Below are 13009 nucleotides of genomic sequence, written 5' to 3'. Positions count from 1 at the left end.
TGTGGTTCAACATGTCTCAGATCAGTAGTTCAGATGTATACTGCTTAACTAATTCTAACTTAGATTCAAAATTAACTATGATTTGTACTAATCTGTAGCTTAATTAAACTACCAGTGCAACTTTTGTAATTTTGGCCAACAATATTTCAAAGTCATGGAATTTGGGTTCTCAGAACCCTGTGTATCCACATGATTGTCTAAAAGAACAGTTCTGCTCAGGGAGATGATTGGGGGAGTGGCATTTTCTGTTTTCCAGCACCTGGTCAGGTCCTGAGGGAAGTAGACTAGAGAGTTTCAACCTGTATTCTGCTCATGTCATTTGAGTGCCATTTGTGCTCATGAAAAATATCCAATATCAGTAAGTTTTACTAAATTAAAAATGGAGTGCTGTTATCTTAATTGGGTTTTAAAATATGAATTGTTGTGTGGTTTGACTTCAGAAGAAATTCCAGTATGCAATTGACCCGTGGTATAGAGTTAATTGCTTTTAATTCAGAATTCTCTGATATAATCCAGGGGTCCACAACCTTTTTCGCACTGCGGACCAGTTTCATATTGACAATATTCTTGCGGACTGGGGGGGGGGGGGGCGCAGGGTAGGGGGTAGGGTTGTCAACGGACAAGAGTAGCAGTCAAATACGCTGGGTTTTCCCTGAGAAAGACTACAATGACCATGAAGCCTTGCGCAGGCACCAGTGCGCATGCATGTACGATTTTTTTCTACAAACTGTTTTCAGCGATTCTGTTCGGTGGGGGGGGGGGTGTTAATCACGACCGGAATATAGATGATAATTAGCTAATACACTCAATTTCGTTTCTAAAAGGGTTTATCTAACGAATTTAATATTAAACACACAGCGCATACTTTCCTCGCATGAATATAGTGATAAGTCAATTATCAGGGGAGGACAGGGGAGCTTGAAGTAAGTGTTGAACGAACTTCCAGTAGAAGTGGTAGAGACAGGTTTGATATTATCATTTAAAGAAAAATTGGATAGGTATATGGACAGGAAAGGAATGGAAGGTTATGGGCTGAGTGCAGGTCGGTGGGACTAGGTGAGAGTAGCATTCAGCACGGACTAGAAGGGCAGAGATGGCCTGTTTCCATGCTGTAATTGTTATATAGTTATATAAGTCAATAGCATCATAACATTTTAAGTATCGTTTGGATATTAAACACGCAGCACATATTTTCCCTGTATGAACATATAAAATCATTGCAACACACCAATATCGCTGAATCATTGGGAGCCCTGGGATTGTTTTCCTGCAACAAGACGGTCCTATCGAAGGGTGACGAGAGGCAGCGATACTCGAACGGGGTTCCTAATGTCCAGTCTATTCCACAATTTAGTTTTCGTTGCATTCATTGCAGAGATACGTTGGAAATGGAAGCAACGTTTTCAGTGCTTTCGTGGCTATCTCAGGATATTTAGCCTTGACTTTGATCCATAATGCCGGCAGAGATGTTATGTCAAACATACTTTTCAGCCCGCCGTCATTTGCAAGCTCGAGGAGTTGATCTTCTTCCCGCGCTGAAATGGATGATGCGCGGGTAATGACCTCACATGCGTTCAAGCTCAACAGTGGCTGTGACAGGGAATGAGGAAAGGTGCAGCTGACTCATATTGCCAAATCATATCGTTTCCTCGCGGCCCGGTAGCACATGCTCTGCGGCTCAGTGGTTGGGGACCGCTGATATAATCCACTAGAATTCAGTTTTAATCAGTAATTCTTTGCTGCATAAATTATATTCTTTCCTTCAAATTATTGGGATTGTTTATCTCAACATCTCAACAAAATGACTGAATTGTCAAGAATACTCCAAATTTGTTATTAGGAAGCACTAAAGGGTTTCACATAATTCTTCAAATTAAATTTAATTGCCATCTATAAAGTCAGTCAGAATTTTCAGTTCTGAAGACTGAATTACTAACTGTTTTGAAGCACTTCTTAATTAAGGTAATTGAATACATGAATCCACAGCACAGTCTTTCAGAATTGGTTCATTAATATTTTAAAAGAACTGGTGTAATAAGACATGTATGCCACTTGCTTAGTTCGCAACCTTGCTGTTTGTTTAATTGAGCTGATGTTTGCTCAGCAGAATCTTCAAGCTTGACTTTCTCACTGTTGTGCATGTGACTGAAGCACTTTTTCCAAAACTGTAGTATTAAAACTACAGATCATGTAAAGCTCATCGCCAGGCAAACAACCCCAAACAGATCCGTTTGCTTTCTTACTGACTCCTTCCACTGAGTGGCGGTAAAGTTTCTTCTGTGAGCCTATCCTGCTTACTGATCTGAAAAGGACTGCCATTGGGTTACTAGTGCTGCCGCTCCATTTTTCATTGTAACAGGCTGGGTAGACCTAATTATTCGAGTATCCAAAAGATGTAGTAATAAGTGTACAAGTACAACAAAGTAACTTAAGCATAGTTTATTATCAGAATAGATAGTACAAATAAATCATATCAGATGCTACGTATCAAGTCACAAGGATTTCTAGTCTCCAAACCATCACTTGGTTGTTGTCGGGGCATCTCCGATGCCGATTAGTGAGAACAGCCCGTGGTCCCAGGTACTGAATGTGTTTCTGGTCTGAGTAAAGTTCCTACGAAGTCTGGGAAGTTCCTATTTGTATATAAGTTTCACAAGTGCAGGGTCATCAAGGGACAGACAATTCCTTTGTTTTCATACCAGCACTTGTCTGGTTTCTTTCAAACAAATCCTCAGCACACCCTCATACACCAACTAGACATTTTAATGATTACTTCTTGCTATCTCGTTCATTAATCTCTGTGACAAAACATTCCTTGGGCTTACGTAGTTGAGTTCAGAAACAGTCCGGTTATCATCCCACTGACAGACATTCAGTCATTACTCGACTGTTCCCACATGTTCAGAAAGAATTCAGTTACCATCCGACCTGACTATATTCAATCATTGTTTTTTAAATCCTATATGCAATATCTCCATATTAAAGTCAACATTCAAAATGAAATCATCAGCTTTCTAGTTAGAGTTAAATATTCCGTTACAAGAATCACCCCTTGTAATAATGACCAGTAAGGTACAGAGGATCTGTATTTACCGACTTGTTTCAACTAAAAAGTATGTGAGTTCACAAACTATCTACCTGTGTGCACCCTACTAGAATCCTTGGTCCTCCATGAACAGTCAATGAAGAGAAAAGTATTGCCCGGGAAAGGAGTCTACGCTGGCCAGGCATTCCTCGTGGTACCGATCTCCACGTGTCCATGGGGTCCTCCTTATCAGCGATAGTTGGTCTCTGGTTGCTGGAGAGTCATCGCCTTGCTAACTCTTATACTGTTCCTCATCAATTGAACTGTTGCATCTCCATCCCATTGCTCAAGGTCACCTTCTTACTGGTCATTTTACAGGGCTACAACTAACAATGTTTCATGGCTGTTCCCACCTTTTCCTTGTGTATTAGTGTCTTTTAACTCTGGCTGGTCCAAGCCAGTTAAATGAGGCAACCCAGACCGAGTCCAATGAGATTACAAATTGCTTCTTTGGTATGTCTGGCATCTTACATAGTAAGTAGTTACTCCTCTGAGAATGGTCTCAGATTTAGCAGGTCATTATGTGAAATTTCTTGTGTCCACATTCAGTTGCTCTGATTAAATTGTCCCAGAGTCAAAAATCAGTACAGCGTCCACGCTGTTTTCATAACAAATAGTTACTTGTTTGAGAATGGTCTCAGGTTTAGCAGGTCATCACCTGAAGCTTTCTGTGTCCACATTCAGTGCTCTGATTACATTATCCAAGAGCAAGAATTAGTTCAGAGTCCACAAAATGGAGGTGGAGGGGAGACAATGACAACTGGGGCTGCGTCCACACTAGACCAGATAAATCCGTAACTGAAGCTTTTTCTCTTCGTTTTGACCCTCCGTTCACACTGAAACGTTGTTTTCCTCCCCCGAAAATGGAGCTTTTCTAAAACATTCTCCAGAGTGTTTAAATCTGAGAACGCCAGTTGGCCGTTGTAGTGTGTATGGGGTAACCGGCTAATTTTAAAAACGCTGTCATGACGTGCCGGAACAAATGGTGGCGGCAGCGCGGTATTTCATTGTTTTCTTGAACACAACCTCCAACACCACAACAACAATATCTGACAATAGATGTGTAACAGCCTAATGTAACATTGTATGGAAGTACAAGATAACACTGGTGCAGACATGTTTTATACATTTAACAAGGTGCTTTATTAATGTATTGCTTATGCAAACATTCAGTAAATGCAATTGTCACTTTTGCCCAGTAACTCATTTTATTGCACATGTTAAATACAGCAAAATAATACACAAAATCATGGCAAAAGTAAAGGCAAACAAATGAGGTAACAGCAAATTTCACTTTTGCCCAGTAACAAGCCTTATTGCATTTAGTTGTAGCTGTTGTCCTTTTCATCGGTGAAGAGACTAGGGCTGTAGGAAATGTTTCTGGACAAACGCGCACCAAGTCTTTCATTTGGCAATTTCCTTTTAAGTTTTTCTAGTCTGTAACTGGACAAACACGCACCAAGTATAAATAAGTCTCTATTGTTGCCTCTGTGTAAAAAGAATTCAAACATAAAAAATAGTGCTCCTTATGGCTTTGATGAAGTTGTTACTTGATTATTGCTTAACCAGTTTGGTTGTTTTCTTTGATGAATTATCTAACAAAAACAAGATAACTGAATATTCCATTGTGCTGGAAAAGTGCATGGTGTCCTACTCATACTTGTCTTGCATTGGGCTTGAAGATTCTCTAAGGTTGATGGGCTACTACCATGTATCAAGTTTTGTTTGATGGGGTTAAACTTAAAGAAGGGAAAAGTAATGGTATAACTCAAAGTTATAGTTGAATGATTTTTTTTTGTACTTTCATTTAGTGTAGGAAATTTTAACTTTGCGGTGATATATGGACATTTCTGAATTTATTTTATTTGGTATAGTTGTAAAAAGGGGATATTAAAGGAGTTTTAGCACGCAATAAGATAAATTTATAGAAAAATGTAAGTGGATACTAAGACTGACCACAGTTAAGATATAATATTTACGTTTACAGTAAGAATGGTCTTATCAAATATGATCTAGTCTTCAATTAGTAAATAAATTGGCTCCAAGATTTCATTGCATCTTGGTAAACTTCTTCTGCACTCTCTCCACAGTCTCCACATCCTTCCAATAAGAGGATGGCCAAAATTACAAGCAAGTGCATCTGACAGAAGCTTTATATATTTTTTATTTTTATTTCATTGAGATACAGTGCAGAATAGGCCCTTCTGGCCCTTGGAGCCACGCCGCCAAGTAATCCTCCGATTCTGCAATATGACTTCCTTTACTCTTCTACTCAACTCTCCCACCAATGAAGGCAAACATGCCATACACTTTCTTTACCACCTTATCCACCTGAGGTGCTATTTTCAGTTAACTATGGATCTGGGCTTCAGTGCTACCTCATTGCTATTAAGAAATCTACCTTTTAAATGTGTACTTTCACCTTTCATTTGATCTTCCAACATGCCTGAATTAAATTCCATCAGCTAGTTCTCTTCCTACATCTGTAACTGATCTGTACTCAGATAGCCCCTCTGAACTCTGTGACTTCTATCACTAAGGTGAAAAAAAATTACAGACACATTGATGCATCCACTATGTGAAGGTTTCGTCCTGAGCTGCACACCAAATTTCCATGACTTTGTCTCATCGTTCTTGCCCCTTATCTACGAAAGGATGTGGTGGAGAGTATCCAGAAGATGTTCACAAAAATGATCCTGTGAATGAAAGACTTAATGTATGAGGAGAGTTTGATGGCTCTGGGTTTGTACTCACTGGAGTTTAGAACAATGGCAGGAGGGGGAAACCTATCAAATATTGAAAGACCCAGACAGAGTGGATATGGAGAAGATGTTTCCTATAGTCTAGGACCTGAGGGCACAGCCTCAGAATAGAGGGAGGTTCCTTTAGAACTGAGATGAAGAGTAAATTCTTTAGCCAGGGAGTGGTGAATCTGTGGAATTAGTTGCCATAGACAGCTGTGGAAGCAGAGTCATTGGGTACATTTAAAGCGCATATATAAATATGTTTCGGATGCATACATTAGGGTGCTCTTTATCGACTACAGCTTGGCATTCAATACTATCATCCCCTCAGAACTAATCAATAAGCTTCTAGATCTTGGCCTCAATACCTACTTATGCAATTGGATCCTCAGTTTCCATCAGCACAGGTGCACCATAAGGCTGTGTACTTAGCCCCTGTTCTACCCACTTTATACTTATGACTGTGAGGCTAAGCACCTCTCCAATGCCATATTTAAGTTTGCTGATGACACCACTGATGTTGGCTGGAGACAGATCAACATATAGGAGGGAGATTGAAAATCTGGTTGAATGGTGCCAGAACAGTCTCTTACTCAATGTCAGCAAGATCAAGAAGCTGATTATTGATTTTAGGAGGAGGAAACCTGTGGTCCATGAGCCAATCCTCATTGGGAGGTCAGAGCTGGAGAGGGTCAGCAACTTTAAATTCTTCGGGCCCAACACGTAAGTGCCATCACGAAAAAAGTCATGTCAGACTTCCTTACAAGTTTGCAAAGATTTGGCATGTCATCTGAAACTTTGACAAATTTCTATAGATGTGTGGTAGATATTGACTGGTTGCATCACAGGCTGGTATGGAAACAACAATGCCCTTGAACAGAAAACTCCTGAAAAAGTAGTGGATATGGTCCAATCCACCACGGGTTAAGCCCTCCCCATCATTGAGAACATCTATATGGAGCTCTGTTGTAGGAAAGCAGCATCCATCATCAGGGACCCAGGTCATACTCCCTTCTCGCCGCTGCCATCTTGAAGAAAGTGCAGGAGCCTCGGGGACCCACACCACCAGGTCCAGGAGCAGTTACTACTGCTCAACCATCGGACTCTTGAATCAGAGGAGATAACTTCAGTCAACTTCACTTGCCCCATCACTGAACTGTTTCCACATGATCTCACTTTCAAGGACTTTTCATTTCATGTTCTCGATATTTATTGTTCGTTTTTTTTTCTTTTGTACTTTCGCACAGTTTGTTGTCTTTTGCACATTGTTTGTCAGCCCTGTTGGATGTGGTCTTTCTATTGTATTTCTTGGATTTGCTTTGTATGCGTGCAAGAAAACGAAATTCAGGGTTGTATATTGTGACATATATGTACTTTGACAATAAATTTGCTTTGAACTTTGAGGTTAATAGGTTCTTGATTAGTAAGGGTGTCAAAGGTTATGAGGAGAAGACCAGAGAATGGGGCTGAGAGGGGTAATCAATTAGCAGAGTAGTCTCAATTGGCCAAATTGCCTAATTCTGCTCCTATGTTTTATGGTCTTATAATCGCTAACTCTAGAATCCTCTGAAACTCTGCACATCCATAATTTTAATCACACTAGTATTGTTGACCATGCTTTCAGTTGTCTAAACTACAGGCATTAGCATTTCTTGCCCCTCCTTGTGCACTTCCTCCTTAGACAATGCAATAATGTTTATTTTGTTTTCCCTAGATGTAAAATTACTTTTGATAGTGTCCCTGTGAATTGCCTTGTGATGTTTATGACATTAAAGGAGTTTTGGATCTGAGGTAACAGGAGATTAGAAAGAAGTGTAGGTCGATGAAGACAAACGCTTGTTTCGAATACTGAATCTTGTAATTTCAAAACTAGCCTGCTTGTGGGTAATAAAGTCAGACTGCATATACAGCTCAACAGCTTTAGTGAAAATATGCCTGTGTTTACTTTATTCATGTTGTGTTTCTAACCTGTGACTTTGGTGCCTGTTGTTTGCAAAGAAATTCTATATCTTCTTTGTCTCTTTGAGATTGAGGAGGATTTGCTTCCACTCCAGTTCTGAGGAGTGTTTGGCTAATGTGGAGCCTGCACTCCGTGCCACAGTTGGGGCTAGAGGTTCTCAACAAGTTGTGTGGCTGCTTAGTGTTATGGTGCGCTCCTCCCCTTTTTGACATTTCTACTCCTGACTCAGAGCAGTTCCAAATTCTGCTGCTCTATTTTGAGACTTCACAGGTTAGGTATTCACTCAATTTGGTAACGGTGTTACACTTCGTCAAGAAAGCTTTAAGAGCAGCCTTCCATCTTTTTCCTTGTCCATTTGGTTAATTGTGGTCATGGCAGGACTCGGTATCTGATTCAAGTTTCTGATGGCATGCAAGTGAGTGAAGTGACCTGTCCGTCAAAGCTGACCAAGTGTACTTAGGGTCTTAATGCTGGGGATGTTGGCCAGGAAGAGGACTTTGATTTTGCTTCATTTATCCTACTAGTATTTAAGGTATTGGTCGATTTCGTCATCGAAAAATGCCTTCATTCAGAGGTGGTTCCCAAGACATGACAAGCAATCTCCTCTTTCCAGGATCTCACTGTGGGACTTTATTGTTGGAAAGGCTATTGTACCGTATGAACCATTTGCAAGAGGACTTGTATTTTGCGAATGTCAAGTATAAGATTCTTTATTTCGTGCTTCAATGAATTGTGTCTATAGTAAACTCTGTTAATTCAGCACACTCAGGACTTTGTTGCTGAAGTAGCTGGTTTTGCGGACTCAAATGTTGTATAAATACCTCATTACATATTTATGTCACTTTTTTAAAAATGTTATGTTTCTATTCCTCCCCTCTTCTATTCCACACTCTGGCCTTTTACCTCTTCTCACCTGCCTATCACTTCCCCTGGGTCCCTCCTTTCTCCTATGGAATACTCTCCTCTCTTATCAGATTCTACTTCTCCAGCCCTTTACCTTTCCCACCCACGGCTTCACCTATCTCCTTCCAGATAGCCTCCTTCCCCTCCCCCTACTTTTTTATTCTGGCACTTTTTCCCTTCCTTTTCAGTCCTGAAGAGGAGACTCAGCCCGAAACATCAACTGTTTATTCCTTTCCATAGATGCTGCCTGATCCTTCTGAGCTCCTGAAGTATTTTGTGTGTAACTTTTATCTTTCTACTGTTGATTTTCTATTAATTTTAAGGGTACCTCAGGAACTAGGGTTGTGATTAGTCTGAAAGCAGCATGAGATTCAGGGCTTCAGAGGGTGGACAGGTTGCATAAGACATGGCATGAGAAGGAAAGAAGGACGGGATCCAGAGTTGTGGCAAGTGGATGGGGTGAAAGAGATCCAGGGCCCTGGTAAACAGATGAGGAACATGGTAATCATCACCTTGGTAATCAATGGTCTTTAATAATGCTTTTATTTTTAAAAAGCATCGGTTTGGGTAGCTGCACTTATCCATTCAACTCATTTTCTTTCATTCGCAAGAGCCAGATGCTGAATCATTGCGATTTCAGATGGTGACCCAGATGCGAAGTCATCAAGTTTTCTGAATGGTCAGATAATAGATTATTGGAGTCTTACATATCTCAGTTCAGTTGGCACCTTAATAAGACTGTAAGACACAGGAGCAGAATTGGGCCATTCGGCTGATTGAATCTGCTCCACCATTCCATCATGGTTGATATATTATACTTCTCAACCCCCATTCTCCTGCCTTCTGCCTGTAACCGCTGTACAGGTGGCCCCGCTTTTCGAACGTTCGCTTTACGAAACCTCACTGTTATGAAAGACCTACATTAGTACCCTGTTTTCGCTTTCAGAAGGTGTTTTCACTGTTATGAAAAAAAAGCAGCGCGCGATAAAAGGCAGCGCGTGCCCCGAGCAGCTGCTCTCCCCGGATTCGGAACTGCATTCTCTCCGGCATTGCTTAAACACGTGCCTGTGAACAGCCATTTGCAAGATGAGTTCTAAGGTATTGGAAAAGCCTAAAAGAGCTCGTAAGGGTGTTTCACTTAGCGTAAAACTAGACATAATTAAGCGTTTCGATGGTGGTGAACGAAGTAAGGCCTAAGTGAGTTTGGCTTGTGGAAGCTGATGAACATGATGTTGAAGAGGTTTTGGCATCCCATGACCAAGATCTGATAGATGAAGAGCTGATGCAATTGGAAGAGGGAAAGATAACAATTGAAACTGAATACAGTAACGAACGGACCGAAAGTGAAGTCGTCCAGGAACTGAACGTGAAGCAACTGCGTGAGATTTTCGCTGCAATGATAAAGTACGACTTTAATTTTGAAAGGGTACGTAGGTTTAGGGGATATTTGCAGGATGGTTTGAGTCCTTACAAAGAACTGTATGATAGAAAAATGTGCGAGGCTCAGCAGTCAGGCAAGCCTGCATCAGCCACAGCAGATGACGATGGCAGAAGATGACCTGCCTGCTCTAATGGAAACAGACGACGAGATGACACCCTAGTGTCCCACCACACCGCGATTCGCGGAGAATGCAGCGGTAGCCAGGAGGCACACAGCACATCTTTAAGAAAAAAGCCAAAATAAACATGCTAATTAATTAGGTGCCACCGGACACATAGTTAATTAGCATGTTTATTTCAGCTTTTTTCTTAAAGATGTGCTGTATGTCTCCCGGCTACCGCTGCACCCGTGCATGCTTCGAGGTTCGGTATCTGTCGGCGACCTGGAGGGTGGGGCCACTGCACCACCCAACCTGCGACGACTCAACCTAACACACCATCATCAGTGTGCTCGGCACTGTCCAGATTCCTGTAAGTGATACTACGCTGTGCATACATTATTTCTACTTTATATAGGCTGTGTATTTTTATGTGTTATTTGGTATGATTTGGCAGCTTCATAGCTTAAAGGTTACTGGAGAGCGCTTGCGCTTGCCTGAGATTTCCTGCCGACGGCGTTTGCGTGAGATTTTCACTACAGTGGACAGTGCAGGCAATGATTGTGAAAAAGTATTTCTACTTTATATAGGCTGTGTATTTATCATATCATTCCTGCTTTTACTATATGTTACTGTTATTTTAGGTTTTATGTGTTATTTGGCATGATTTGGTAGGTTATTTCTGGGTCTGCGAACGCTCGCAGATTTTTCCCATATAAATAAATGGTAATTGCTTCTTCGCTTTACGACATTTCAGCTTACGAACCGTTTCATAGGAACACTGTACCTTCGGATGGCGGGGGAAACCTGTACTGTATTTCATCACGATACAGTACTTTAAGTTACAGCAGTCTTTGTAAAGCCTGGGCTCTATGATTATGGCTTAGGTGCTTGTACACCACTCTTCTCCTTCCCATTTCCAAAGCTGTTTTATGTTTGTAAATTCGGGCAAAATGCATTAATTTTTAAGCTGTTGATCCTAACTGTAACTGTCACCTTCTAGATTCACAAATTGGTTTCTTTCCAGACAAAGGAAAATAGATGAAAGAACATTTTAGAATAGTGTTATAGTGCACTATAACACTACTTTGGACGAGATAGACCAAAGGGATTCTCCTTGTGACTTCTCAAGTTTCCAACATCTTAAAATGTATATATGGTGAGAACTAGATTTAAGCAATAAATGAATAGAAGTGTAATGGGAAAAAGTGTAATCTGGTGTATTTTTTCTTATAAAAGCACATTGTGGCTTTAGAGTACTCACAAAAGCTTGCTTTACCTCATTTATGTTCAGAGCTCTTTCAGAAGCAGTTCTTCCTTTTGAGGAAACAGCTGCTTTATTGCAGAATGAAAAAGGATGTGATCACTGAAGTAGAAAATGAGGCTGCCTCTACCTCTTTTTTTTTTCCCCCTTGGCAATTTTTAAATGTGATGTTTCTTTAAAAGTTGGCAGAACTAATAGGGAAGCTGCTTTGAAACTCCAAGGGCCCAGCTTTGGTCCTGACCTTGGGTGCTGTCTGTGTGCAGTTTGTGCATTCTCCTTGTGACTACTGAAGTCTCCAACATCTTAAAAGTGCCAGTAGATAGTTAATTCACCAAATGTAAGTTGCATCTTGTGTGTACATGCATAATAGAATTTAGAAGGCGGGGAAGATTGATAGGTGTATGGGGTGAATAAATTGAAATTTGTCTAAATGGTATTGTTCGATGGTCAGTGCAGTTCGTATACTGTATGCCTCCATGTCTTTACGAAAATTTTGTGGATACACAAGGTGATTTCATCTTGTTTAACTATAGTCACAAGCTATGCTACACAATGCGTTAGACCAATAGGCAGCATGTAAGTAGCAAAGTTTGATCATAGCAGCCATGTTAATTTGTAAAGTAGAGGTTGAATCTGCCAACTGAAGTTTTTTGTTTGAAAGGTTTGTTTGTTTTTCCTGATCTTCTTGCTTTCTCTTCCTTCTTCCAAAACATCCATCCCAGTGATTCTGCTCAATTTTTAATCTCGGAACCAAAACTTTCAACAGGTTTTTAACATTGATTTAAATGTTCCAGGAAGGAAACATTTTGTGCGACCAAGGTTTTATGTTCATAACAGATTGATATTGGGAAGGAAGATGTTGCGTGAATAAGTTATTGTGATTATGTAAGGGGGAAGCACATGTTGGGAAGATTTCATTCCAGTCTCTTATTGAGTTAACCAAACATGGATTGTATATTAGTTAATATCTATTGAGAGAGAGAAAAAATTAACCATTTCCACATGTGATTACTTTCAATTGAATGAATGCCCTTGGTAATCAATGAGACCAGTTTTGAACAGTACCCAGGCACCCATGATTCGGTATGTAAATGTACACTTTCCAGGCATGCTAGATTGTTCCTGCCACGTTTGGAGCTGTGTTTGGTATTATTCATAATTTTCAGGAAGGGAGAGATTTATTAAAAGGGAAATTCAACAAATGAGAATAATAAGCCAATTTAGCTATTAGAAAATTCAAAACATAAGACTAGTCAAGTGCAGATATTTGGTCTGAACTTCATGTTGGGGTTAAGTATTTGATTCGGTTCAGGAAGTAATTGGTGTGAAGTTTATTCCAGAATTCGACATGAGACAAAAGTACTAAGCATGGTTCAGGATGGTTAGTTTGCCAGGATGATGAATGGAGTCAGTACCAGAATCATTTGGGGTTGACAATCAAAGATAGTGCAGTCTTCCCAATATTTAGTTGGAGGAAATTAATTATTCAGAATCTTAGCCACCTCTATTTAACTT

At 40.3% G+C, this 13009-nt stretch overlaps 1 protein-coding gene across 5 annotated transcripts in view; it reads left to right on the top strand.

The window, feature by feature from the left end:
• cep43 (centrosomal protein 43) overlaps positions 1-13009 on the top strand; it is an 83366-nt gene that overhangs the window by 50100 nt on the left and 20257 nt on the right. The window lies entirely within an intron of this gene.

The sequence above is a fragment of the Mobula birostris genome, chromosome 8 (assembly GCF_030028105.1).
Source record: "Mobula birostris isolate sMobBir1 chromosome 8, sMobBir1.hap1, whole genome shotgun sequence".
In the NCBI taxonomy this organism is placed as follows: Eukaryota; Metazoa; Chordata; class Chondrichthyes; order Myliobatiformes; family Myliobatidae; genus Mobula; species Mobula birostris.
The sequence above is the reverse complement of the archived record's forward strand: the minus strand, read 5'-3'. Positions and strand labels throughout refer to the sequence as shown.